Source organism: Polypterus senegalus, chromosome 6 (assembly GCF_016835505.1).
Source record: "Polypterus senegalus isolate Bchr_013 chromosome 6, ASM1683550v1, whole genome shotgun sequence".
Taxonomy (NCBI): Eukaryota; Metazoa; Chordata; class Cladistia; order Polypteriformes; family Polypteridae; genus Polypterus; species Polypterus senegalus.
The window spans coordinates 175,523,848-175,536,006 of NC_053159.1; the positions used below are offsets into that span (position 1 = coordinate 175,523,848).

The 12,159-nt window shown below is 41.2% G+C and overlaps 1 protein-coding gene across 1 annotated transcript in view; it reads left to right on the forward strand.

Moving 5' to 3' along the window:
* The window catches only part of erich2 (glutamate-rich 2), a 115,640-nt gene that overhangs the window by 20,260 nt on the left and 83,221 nt on the right, over positions 1–12,159 (forward strand). The gene's annotated exons all lie outside the window — the stretch shown is intronic.

Sequence of the window (12,159 nt, forward strand, 5' to 3'; positions counted from 1 at the left end):
AACCCAAAGAATAAGCTGTTTTTATTCGTCATCCTTTATCAGTATGTAACTGAACGTTTCCATGACTCTTAGCTTCGGATTGCTCTACCCTCATATGTGCCTACTGTGCCTACTGTTTACAAAATTCATTGAAGATTTGATCTTCTATTTCAAGTTCTTAAGAAATGATTAAGACCTTTCTTTTCCTTTTCCTAAAAGGACATCAAAGAATGGTGTTGCTGCCTTTGTTAACAGATCCTTCAACTTTAGCTGTTCAGATTGATTTGTCACCTTAGGATGTTGAGGAATGTCTGGTAATTGTGACCACTACAAGGTTTGCACCTTCTTTTCCTGTCATCAAAAAGGGCTAAAATAGAAGGCCGTACCGACTACTAGAATGTTCTGGGAGGGTCACCTTGGTGCTAAAATGTTCTGTTTCATTTTTTGTATTGTTTGATGATCATGTAGCCACACAAGGGTACGTAAGTAGTAACTTAAAAATCCAATGTGCAGAATGGACTTCTGAATGTTTCACTGCCAGGCCGAAATTTCACAGGCAAGCAAGCAATCCCTTGAACCTTGAGGAGAAATGATTCTACAAACATCAATTCTTTGCGTGGGTTTGTAGACCACCATCCTGCACATTGTTACAGTTGAAGTCAGATGTTTCCATATAGTTAGAGTGAATTCTTTAAAACTTACTCCATAAGCTCTCCCCTCCACAGATTTTTTCCTTAAAAGCTATCAATTTGGCACATCGTTTAAGACATCTGCTTTGTGCACGGCAAAAGTATTTTTTTCCCAACAATGTTCACAGACTGCGTATTTCTCTTTTTATTGACTATATCACAATTCCAGTGGGTCACAAGTTTACATTCACTTTGTTAATAGTTGGTAGTCTTTAAAAAGCCTTTAAAGCCTTCAAATTGTTTAACTTGAGCCAAATGTTTTGGGTAGCTTTCCACCAGCTTCTTACCAGTTGCTGGAACTTTGGCCCAGACAGAACTGGTGTAACTGGGACAGGTTCATAGGCCTCCTTGCTCGCACAAACTTTTTCAGTTCAGTCAGATTGAGACCAAGGCTTTGTGATGGCCACTCCAATACCTTGACCTTGATGTCCTTAAGCCATTTTGCCACAACTTTGGTCTAGTTGGGGTCTTTGTCCATTAGGAAGACCCATTTGTGACTGAGCTTCAACTTCCTTGCTGAGCTCTTGAGATGTTGCTGCAGTATATCTACATTATTTTCCTTCCTCGTGATGCCATCTGTTTTGTGAAATGCACCAGTCTCTGCTGCAGCAAAGCATCCCCACAACATGATGATTCAACCCCCAAGCTTGACGGATGGGATGGTGTTTTTTGCCTTGCAAGCCTCACCCTGTTTCCTCGAAACATGATGATGGGCATTATGGCCAAACAGTTCGAACTTGGTACATCAAACCAGAGGACATGTCTAGAGAAGGTAAGATTTTTGTCTTCATGTGTCATTGCAAACTGTAGTCTGGCTTTTTTATGGAAGCTTTGAAGCAGTGGCTTCTTCCTTGCTGAGCAGCCTTTCAGGTCATGTTGATATATGACTCATTTTACCGTGGATAAAGATACTTGTCTACCTGTTTCCTTCAGCATCTACACAAGGTTCTTTGCTGTCGTTCTGGGATTGATTTGCACTTTTTGTGCCAAACTGCATTCTTCTCTAGAAGACAGAATGTGTCTCTTTCCTGAATGGTATGACCACAGTGTTTGGTCCCATGGTTTTAATACTTGCATATTATCGCATGTACAGATGAACACAAAACCTTCAAGAGTTTGGAGTTTGGAAGATGAACCTGATTTGTCCAGGTCTACAATTTTTTTTCTTAAGTCTTGGCTGATTTCTTTTTATTTTTCCATTGTGTCAAGCAAAGAGGCAGTGGGTTTGATGGTAGGCCTTAACACACATGGCACAAGTTGACTACAGTTAGGCTAATTGGCCATCAGAAGCTGCAGTAATTGTCTAATTGCCTTAAGGCTTGACCTTATTTTCTGGAATTTTCCAAGTTGTTTAAAGGTACAGCTAAGAAAATGTGTGTAAAGTTGTAACCCACTGGAATTTTGATGTATATTATTATATATCTCTATTAATGAGAAAATTCAGTTTTTGATTTTGCAAAATTTGCAAACCTTTCTGAAAGCATTTTTGTGTCACTTTGTCATTATGGGATATTGAGTGTTGATTGATGAACAAACATGGCAAATTTATCAATTTAAAATTAAATCTAAAACACAGTAAAGTGGGCACAATGTGAAGGGGTCTGAATACCTTCTTAAATCACTGTACCTTTTATACGGGTCCTTAGAATTCACTAAGGCCAAAGAGAGAAACTGAACCAGAAGTGTTTTGCTTTTAATGTCCAATGTATTAGCCATTACACCACACTGCCTGCTTCTAGCCATCTCTTCTCTTCTGAGAAAATCAATTAGGGTGGAGCCCCCTCTCGGAGGATATTCTTCCCTTAGAAGACAGTGGTGGAACTTGAACTTAGGATGCTTGATTGCAGAGCAACCTATACAGCCAACTGCCCTAATGGAGAACTCCTTTGGTCCTACTGCCAGTAGGGCTTCTTTCTGCAAGTGTAGCTCATGAACAGACATCTCTTTCTCTCTCTCCTGAGAGAATGTGGGTCACGGCACCATTTATCTGTTTAAAGGACTCCGAGTGACACTCCCCCTTATCCGCCTTAAGACATCAATAGCAGGACTTGAACTTGAGGCACTGGGATTGCTGCAGAGCCTTCTTTGCCAGCTGTGCTGAATGAGAGCTTCTTTAGTACAGTAACAAAAATCTAATCAATAAGCTTATTAAGTTTGCAGATTATGCAAGGGACGTTCACAAAGTGTCTGCACTTTTTTTAACTATTTATTAAGAATTTCAAAACCAAACTACATTGCTTTTCTACATAGTCACCTTTGTTTGTGATGCAATTTTCTCAGCGTCGTACCAACTTTTTTATGCCCAATTACTACTCCTCCTGCCTTCACCATTTCCATCGAAAATATAAAAGTACGGAAACCTTTTGAATGTCCCTCGTACCAAACTAAATGGAAGGACTTATAATGAAGAATCAGCTGAATTGTTACTGTGCAGCATATGCATACAGGCTTGGGCAGATTTGTGGAAATATAAATTTAATGTTAAATAAAGTGTTACATGTAGGAAGTAAAAATATTTGATTTTAAATGCACAATGAGTGGTCTGAAAATTCTCATAAGGTGTAATTTGATGGACCTGAACATTATAGTGGGCTCATCACTATCTACATTCAGTAATTATCCACACTCTATTCCTAAAATTTAATACACAGGTAATTACACTAGATATCATCCAGACACATCATGGTTCAACCTAGTCCTCTTGGTTTTCAATGCACTTGGTCCAGTATTCCATGACGTTTTTGGTTGGTCTTTCAGCCAGCTTTGCATTGCATCTTTCACGTGTTGGTCTGTGAGAAATCGATGACCTCTTAAGTCTTCTGTAAGTGGACCATACAGATGGTAATCCAAGGGAAAGTGGTCAGGGCTATATGGATTCCATACTCTGCCATTAACACTGTGGTTTGAAGTTATGAGTCAATGTTTCTTCTCCAGTGATGATGTCATTACCACAGAGGTCCAATAAGCATTGACAGGTGGTTAGATGATTGTGCTTGTGCTGCCCTGTAGGATATTTCAGGACCAATCTTGCACAGACAAAGCTTGTTGTGGATGATGCCATATGCAGAACCATGACTAATTTGCATATGGCTTGTCACTTCATTGATAATCATGTGTCGGTTCATCAGAATTATGGCAAAGACTTGCTCAGTGTTATCATTGTTATTGGACGTGGATGGTTATCCCACTCCTTCTTTGTGTTTAACACTTGTTCGACCATTTCTGAACATCTCAATCCATTCATAAACATGCCACCATGGTAAAACACTGTCCCCATATTGTGTAAAAAGCCTTCTATAGATTCTGAAGAAACTGATCAAGGTCGAAAGTTAACCACCGTGACCACAGACACACCGTGTTTACACATGTGCATGGAGAAACTTTTACTGACATACTCTCATAGAATTTAAAGTTTTATATCATGATGTGTAGAATACAAATTAAGGGAAGTTTGCTTAACTCTTTGAGGGTTGAATATGTTTTTCAGCTGCCGACAGGCAGCCAAAGCTAAAGGTGGATCTGGCGAAAGAGTGATGTGAATGTGCAAAGCGAAATACTCTGTGGACAAGATTTTGCTTATTTTTGCTGACTTGGACATTGACTTATTGGACTCCAATTTTGATGCAAGTGATCTGGAGATAGAAATGAAAGTGATGTAGTAGCATGAGCTGATTGGTCCCCACCTGATCAAAGAGCAGGACGCGTTTGTGTAGCAACTGGCACTCCGACATGTTGTTATATGACATGTCGACATCTGCCTCAAAAGAGTTAAGTTATACAGGTGCCGGTCATAAAATTAGAATATCATGACAAAGTTGATTTATTTCAGTAATTCCATTCAAAAAGTGAAATTGTATATTAGATTCATTCATTACACACAGACTGATATATTTCAAATGTTTATTTCTTTTAATTTTGATGATTATAACTGACAACTAATGAAAGTCCCAAATTCAGTATCTCGGAAAATTAGAATATTGTTGAAAGGTTCAATATTGAAGACACCTGGTGCCACAATCTAATCAGCTAATTAACTCAAAACACCTGCAAAAGCCTTTAAATGGTCTCTCAGTCTAGTTCTGTAGGCTACACAATCATGGGGAAGACTGCTGACTTGACAGTTGTCCAAAAGACGACCATTGACACCTTGCACAAGGAGGGCAAGACACAAAAGGTCATTGCTAAAGAGGCTGGCTGTTCACAGAGCTCTGTGTCCAAGCACATTAATAGAGAGGCGAAGGGAAGGACAAGATGTGGTAGAAAAAGTGTACAAGCAATAGGGATAACCGCACCCTGGAGAGGATTGTGAAACAAAACCCATTCAAAACTGTGGGGGAGATTCACAAAGAGTGGACTGCAGCTGGAGTCAGTGCTTCAAGAACCACCAGGCACAGACGTATGCAAGACATGGGTTTCAGCTGTCGCATTCCTTGTGTCAAGCCACTCTTGAACAAGAGACAGCATCAGAAGGGTCTCGCCTGGACTGCTGCTGAGTGGTCCAAAGTTATGTTCTCTGATGAAAGTAAATTTTGCATTTCCTTTGGAAATCAAGGTCCCAGAGTCTGGAGGAAGAGAGGAGAGGCACAGAATCCACGTTGCTTGAGGTCCAGTGTAAAGTTTCCACAGTCAGTGATGGTTTGGGGTGCCATGTCATCTGCTGGTGTTGGTCCATTGTGTTTTCTGAGGTCCAAGGTCAAGGCAGCCGTCTACCAGGAAGTCTTAGAGCACTTCATGCTTCCTGCTGCTGATGAACTTTATGGAGATGCAGATTTCATTTTCCAACAGGACCTGGCACCTGCACAAAGTGCCAAAACTACCAGTACCTGGTTTAAGGACCATGGTATCCCTGTTCTTGATTGGCCAGCAAACTCGCCTGACCTTAACCCCATAGAAAATCTATGGGGTATTGTGAAGAGGAAGATGCAATACGCCAGACCCAACAATTCAGAAGAGCTGAAGGCCACTATCAGAGCAACATGGGCTCTCATAACACCTGAGCAGTGCCACAGACTGATCGACTCCATGCCACGCCGCATTGCTGCAGTAATCCAGGCCAAAGGAGCCCCAACTAAATATTGAGTGCTGTACATGCTCATACTTTTCATGTTCATACCTTTCAGTTGGCCAACATTTCTAAAAATCCTTTTTTGCATTGGTTTTAATTGATATTCTAATTTCCCGAGATACTGAATTTGGGACTTTCATTAGTTGTCAGTTATAATCATCAAAATTAAAAGAAATAAACATTTGAAATACATCAGTCTGTGTGTAATGAATGAATCTAATATACAAGTTTCACTTTTTGAATGGAATTACTGAAATAAATCAACTTTGTCATGATATTCTAATTTTATGACCGGCACCTGTATAATGCACTAGTGAGACCTCACCAGGTGTACTGTGTGCAGTTTTGGTCTCCATATTACAAAGTAGACATAGCAGCACTAGAGGAAGTCCAAAGGAGAGCGTTATGGATATTTAGAGAACTGAGATGTGAGGTATGAGTAGAGACTGGAGGAGCTGAACCTTTTCAGTTTAAAGAAATGGAGATTAAGAGGTGACATGATTGAAGTGCTAAAAATTATGAAAGGAATTAGTCCAGTGGATCCCCGCAGTTATTTAAAACTAAATTCTACAACAAGAATATGCAGATATGGCAGGAAACTTGTTAAAGGCAGGCTTCACACAAATGTTAGAAGGTTTTTCTTCATGCAGAGAACGTGTAATAAATTACCAAATAGTGTAGTGGAGAGTAAAACTTTTATTCGGCTTCAAATCTCAACTTAGTGCTGTATTGGACACTCTAGGTGAATGGCATGGACAAGCTGAATAGGCTGTTCTCATCATAGTTGTTATAATGCCTAGGTAGGCCAATCTGTAATGCAAAGGCCCCAAGGGAGAGTCCCAGTACTGCAGTCTAGGTTGGAGGAGTAGATGGAGGTGGAATAACCACAAATGAAGTCCTGTGCAGAAACACCTTCCTTCCATTAGTTTCCCGAACCCAGAGAATCAAGTTCTAGGAACAGGGAGTAACAGAGATCTAGAAATGACATGTGAACAACATGTGTGTCTACACTTCAAACTGTGATGTGCCATCGGAAGTATTTGATCAAAGTTAGATTGTAGTGTAAACGCTAGTGATCCAATGCTGCTTCTCCTGAGATGAGACATATCAAGATCAGACTAATGCAATAGCAATTATTTTTATTTATTTCAGAAGCTATTATTGATAAACTACGGAATCATACCACAGTAATCCATTATTTTTACAATAACAATATTTAAGTAACCCACTTCTAGTTCCCTTTCCATTAATCTCTGGACATCCTCATTTTACTATTACATTTTTCTGGAACTCTCTGAATCGCAAATTAATAGGCCCGCCTAATGCAACTAGTAACTAGTGGTCAGCTGCCAGTCATTTGGAGGACACTGAATGACCTTGGCTCAGTGATCTGGTTTCCTTCCTCTCTTCATCTTGCCTCTGTTGGTTTGCAGACCTTCATCCACTAGGGTCTACTTCTGAACCTCTCCTGTTCCTTTTTGCTTTGCCTTTGTTTCATTTACAGGATTGGGTGAGGTTATTGCGGATGGTCACCATGGCTAGGGGCTTCCATTTTTTTTTTTTTTAACTGTACATATTGCCTGTTGACACTTCATTTTGTTAGGCAGTGTTATCTCATGGCAATTTTAATAAAAACTGAGTTTTAGTTTTCGTCCAGCAGTAAAACACTCTCCTAAATGATACTTGAGTCTTCTGTCACAGATGATTTACAGGATGGGGCCGGTGTTGTCTGTAGCTCCTGGTATGTGACCGGTATCCAGCTGTGGTGGCCATCCAGGTCCACGCCTTAGAGTTAATCTTTGGCCTACATTATTTTAATATAGAAGGTTCTATTCATCTAAGATAAAGATTTGCTCATTTTAACATTAACGGCATAGGTCCCTGGACCTTCTTCATGATTAGAGATACCGAGCATTATTGATTTACATGGTGGATGCTTCCCACTCTTTGAACTCCATGCCATGTTATGAAATATTCATCATTACCCCAGATATTTTCTGTAACCTTACCACCCTTGGTTGTGTGTTGAATCAACGGTTCAAATGATGTGCATGCGGCATCGTGGAGGAGGCAGATCAGATTATAATGTAAACATCCCTTTTCCAGTGCCATATTATTGGATCTGAATTCAATCACCAAAATGTCTGCTACTACTATGACAAATAAAATAGTATTATTATTTTTCTGTTTAGAGATGGGCAGCTCATGTATATTAGCGACAGACATTTTGATTCATTTCACTGATTCGATTCTTTTAAACAGCCCATTTAAGCGAATCGATTCTTTTCATTCATTGGATTCATTTCATTCATTTGTTTGATTCATCAATCAGATTCAAGGCCGGGATGACCTTGGGAGGAGGTGGTTTGTCCCCTCTGATCATATCGCAAATATATATTTTTATGATTCATACATTATTTTTATGTGTGTGTATATGTGTGTGTGTGTATATATATAGTTGGGGGCGCTAGTGCTCCCTTGAACCCTCAGGGATGACTCCAAACACCAGGTAAAAGTCCAAGACTCTTTATTATTTTGCACAGTGCACCAAGCACCTTCCACACTACTCATACAATTAAACTACGTAACTCACAATCCCAATAACCACAATACTCTCCAACAATAAACTCTCCTCCTCGCCCAGACACTTGCTCCTCTACCTCCCAGCTCAGCTCGTTGTCTGGACTGAGGCACCGCCCTTTTATAGCCCCTGACCCGGAGGTGTTTCTGTCCCAACAGTCCACAGTTCCTTATTCCTTCCAGGTCAGAGCAATTAGTCCTTTACTTCAACCCGGGAGCACGACATTTCTTCCTGTCACGTGACCGTGACGTACTCCCGGGTCATACGGCATCACAGAGCCTATAAGCCCCCCCACAGCGACTCCTGGTCATCCCCAAGGTATCCAGCAGGGCTGTGTATAAACACTACAAAGTCCATAAGGCCCTGCTGGACCTCTGGGCACGATCCTGCTGTCGGGAGAGCTCCTCCTGGCGGCCTTAGTGGACCGCATGGGAAGCCGCAGTCCTCTACAATATATATATATTATATATATTATATATATATATATATATATGTGTGTGTGTGTGTGTGTGTGTGTATATGTGTGTTTATATATGTATGTATATAATTATATATAATTAATTATATATTTAACATGATGATAAATCATATGACATTGTTCAATTTCAATAGACAAAGAATGACAACACAGTTGAAATAAGTAATTAAAATAAGACAATATTGTTATAGTGTAGCAGTGCTACTTAAATGGCCTACAAATCCCGGCCACTCTGTTACTATTACAACACTGGGCAGCTTCAAAGTGTTATGAGGGTTTCTGGGAAGAAGAACGATTAGGTGATTGGGCGAGGATCCTCGTTTAGTCCTGGCTAGGAAGCTAGTTGCTCCGTGCCATTCATTACAACGTACAGAAGGACATAAATATTTTAGTTTTAATATTGTTTATATTTTCAGTTTAAAACAATTTCAATAATGAATTGTACTACACAATTTATAAAGTCTAATGTAACTCCAGATGAGGCCTCACCAGTGTGTTACAAAGCTTGAGCAGAAAATCCTGTGACTTGTACTCCACACATCAAGGCGCTATATAACCTGACATTCTGTTAGCTTTCTTAATGGCTTCTGAACACTGACTGGAAGTCGATAGCTTAGAGTCCACTATGACTCCTAAATTCTTATAAGGTGTACTCTCGATTTTCAGAATGCCCATTGTGTATTCAAACCTAACATTTTTACTTCCTATGTGTAATTCTTTACATTAACTGACATTAAATTTCATCTACCACAAATCTGCCCAAGCCTGTAAGCTATCCAAGTCCTTCTGTAATGATTTAACGGATTCCAAATTATCTGCTAATCCACCTATCTTGGTATCATCTGCAAACTTCACCAGCTTGTTACTTATATTTCTATCTAAATCATTTATGTAAATCAAAAATAGCAGTGGCCCTAGCGCTGACCCCTGCTTGACACCACTCTTAACATCAGCCAATTCTGATGAGGTTCCTCGCACCATCATCCTCTGCTTCCTGTGCCTGAGTCAATTCTGCACCAAATCTACACACCACACCCTGAGCTCCCACTTCTTTTGGTCTGATGCCTACCCTCTCATATGGCACCTTATCTAACACTTTCCGAAAGTCCAGATAAATAACATCATGTGCTCCACTTTGATCATATCCTTTTGTTGTTTCCTCATAGAATTCCAGCATGTTAGTAAAACATGACTGAACAGAGCACAAATCCATAGCCGGTTAGATCCACTCACATTGATTAGATAGCTCACCTTTAGATGTCTGTTGTATCCTGTTTTCATTTTACAGTGTGTGGACTTGAACCCGGACACAGACAGGCGGACATCTTAATTTCACCCAACACACGTTTATTTCCAACTATATTTACAATAATGTTGTTAGTGCACTTCCCAGTGCCTCCAGCGCCGTTCCCCCAAATGTCCAGGCTTCACAGTCTTTGTGCCTCTCTCTTGGCCGCCTCCCGTCCTCTCTCTAGCTCCGTCCTCTTCCACCCGACTTCCACCATCGACTGAAGAGAGGCGGCCCCTTAAATAGGAACCCGGATGGGCTCCAGCTGCTTCCCGGCACTCCTCCGTAGCCACGCCCCAGTGTGGCGGAAGTGCCGGCTGCGCACCCGGAAGCCGTCTGGGTGTCCCCTGTTGTCTTCCCCCCAGCACTTCCTGGTGTGGCGGAAGTGCTGGGCTTCAGGGATATTCAGGCACCAGGGTGCCGCCTGGCGGTGGTGGCCCCCAACATATCCAGGGCGGATGCCCCCTTGCGGTCTGGAGGAGGCACAAGCCCTCCTCTGGTCCTCCTGGGCGTCCCGGCCGGGGCTGGATACCACAAGTGGCCTAAAATATGACAAAATATTTCAGTAGTTAAGTGAAATGTATTCATATGCATATTTTCTCAGTGTTACTGGTAGATTTTACATTTTGCTCCTAGTGGGTTACAGTGGCTGACCTTCTTTATTCCTGTGGAGTTTGTAATGAGTTCCTAATTCAGCCCTCTAATTGAAACCCCTCTTTTAATTTCTCTTATTTGTTTCCCTATTTCCGTGCTCAGTAGGTGCCATTGTCGGACTGCGCACCTCAAGGCTGGAAGTGTCTGTAGGCCATTCAAACTCAGTAATGACAAATTCATTTACGTCATTAGCTGTGTTCTTTGCTTAATTACAGACATGGGCTTTTTCCACATTTTTTTTTTTATAAAAACTTCAAACTGTCTAAAGGTTTTGCTGTCTACCATTCTTTATTTCACATTTAATAGAACATATACATTGCTTTTGATTAATGATGTACCATTTTAAATAATAACTAAGGAAATGAAAATGGCATAGACAGAAACACTGGTCCTCTTAACCTAATATTCCATTGCACAGCCTTTGGAGTTGATAACTGCCATCCAGCTTGCCAAGATTTGTCCACATATCAACTGGTTGTGTGGCCCATTCTTCTTTAGTTGTCGCAGGTCTGATGGGCGTCTTTTCCCAACTGTGACTTCCAGCTCCTTCCACTGTTGTACAATGAGATTGAGATCAGACTCATGGCGGGTCACTTCAGAGTGGTCCAGTGTTTTCTTTTCCTCCATTCTTGGATGTTTTTTGAGGTGTGTTTCAAGTATTATGCTGTTCCAGGACCCCATGACCTTTGACTGAGACAGAGCCATACTGACATTGCGTTTCACTCCAAAATTTCCTGAGAATCTTCTGAATTCTTTTGCACAAATTTAAGGTGCCCAGTGCTAGAGGCAGCAAAGCAACCTCAAAACATCACAGAGTTTCCTCCATGTAGGGATGATGTTCATTTCTTTGAAACCTCATTTGTTTTTCTGTGAACTAAGGCCCCGCCCATATGGACGTCTGAGTTGAGCGTTTTTCTGCCATCTGTGGCGCCAGGTGAGCGTGGATTGAATGCCGAGCATTTTTCTGCTCATTGTAGTGAAAAAGACTGTCCACACGGGCTTGCATCACTTGCGTTTGGTTAGATGCACGTTCAGATGGCATCAAAAAAATGTTGCATGCAACTTTTTCTTGGCATCAACTTCTGCTAAAATCTTGATGACCGCGAATAAAATGTCTGTGCTGAGTTTACATGTCATTCATTTAATGTTCTGGAGGACCGGATATGTCCCATGAGTACATGTATGTGAGGTCTATATATATCTATGTCTTATATATATTTCTCTTCTGGTTCATCCTTCTTCCACTTCACGTCGCGTCACGTCACCGCCGTATATCTAGCCTGACCGTGTGACCTTTCACTTCGGCAGTGACGTGACACCAATGGGGTCATGAGTGAGAAACGGGGAACGCGGTAGTCCGAAGGAGGAATAGGAATTGAGAAAAGCGGCGTGGGGGTGTATGGGAGGCCGCAGCCAGTGTGGGGA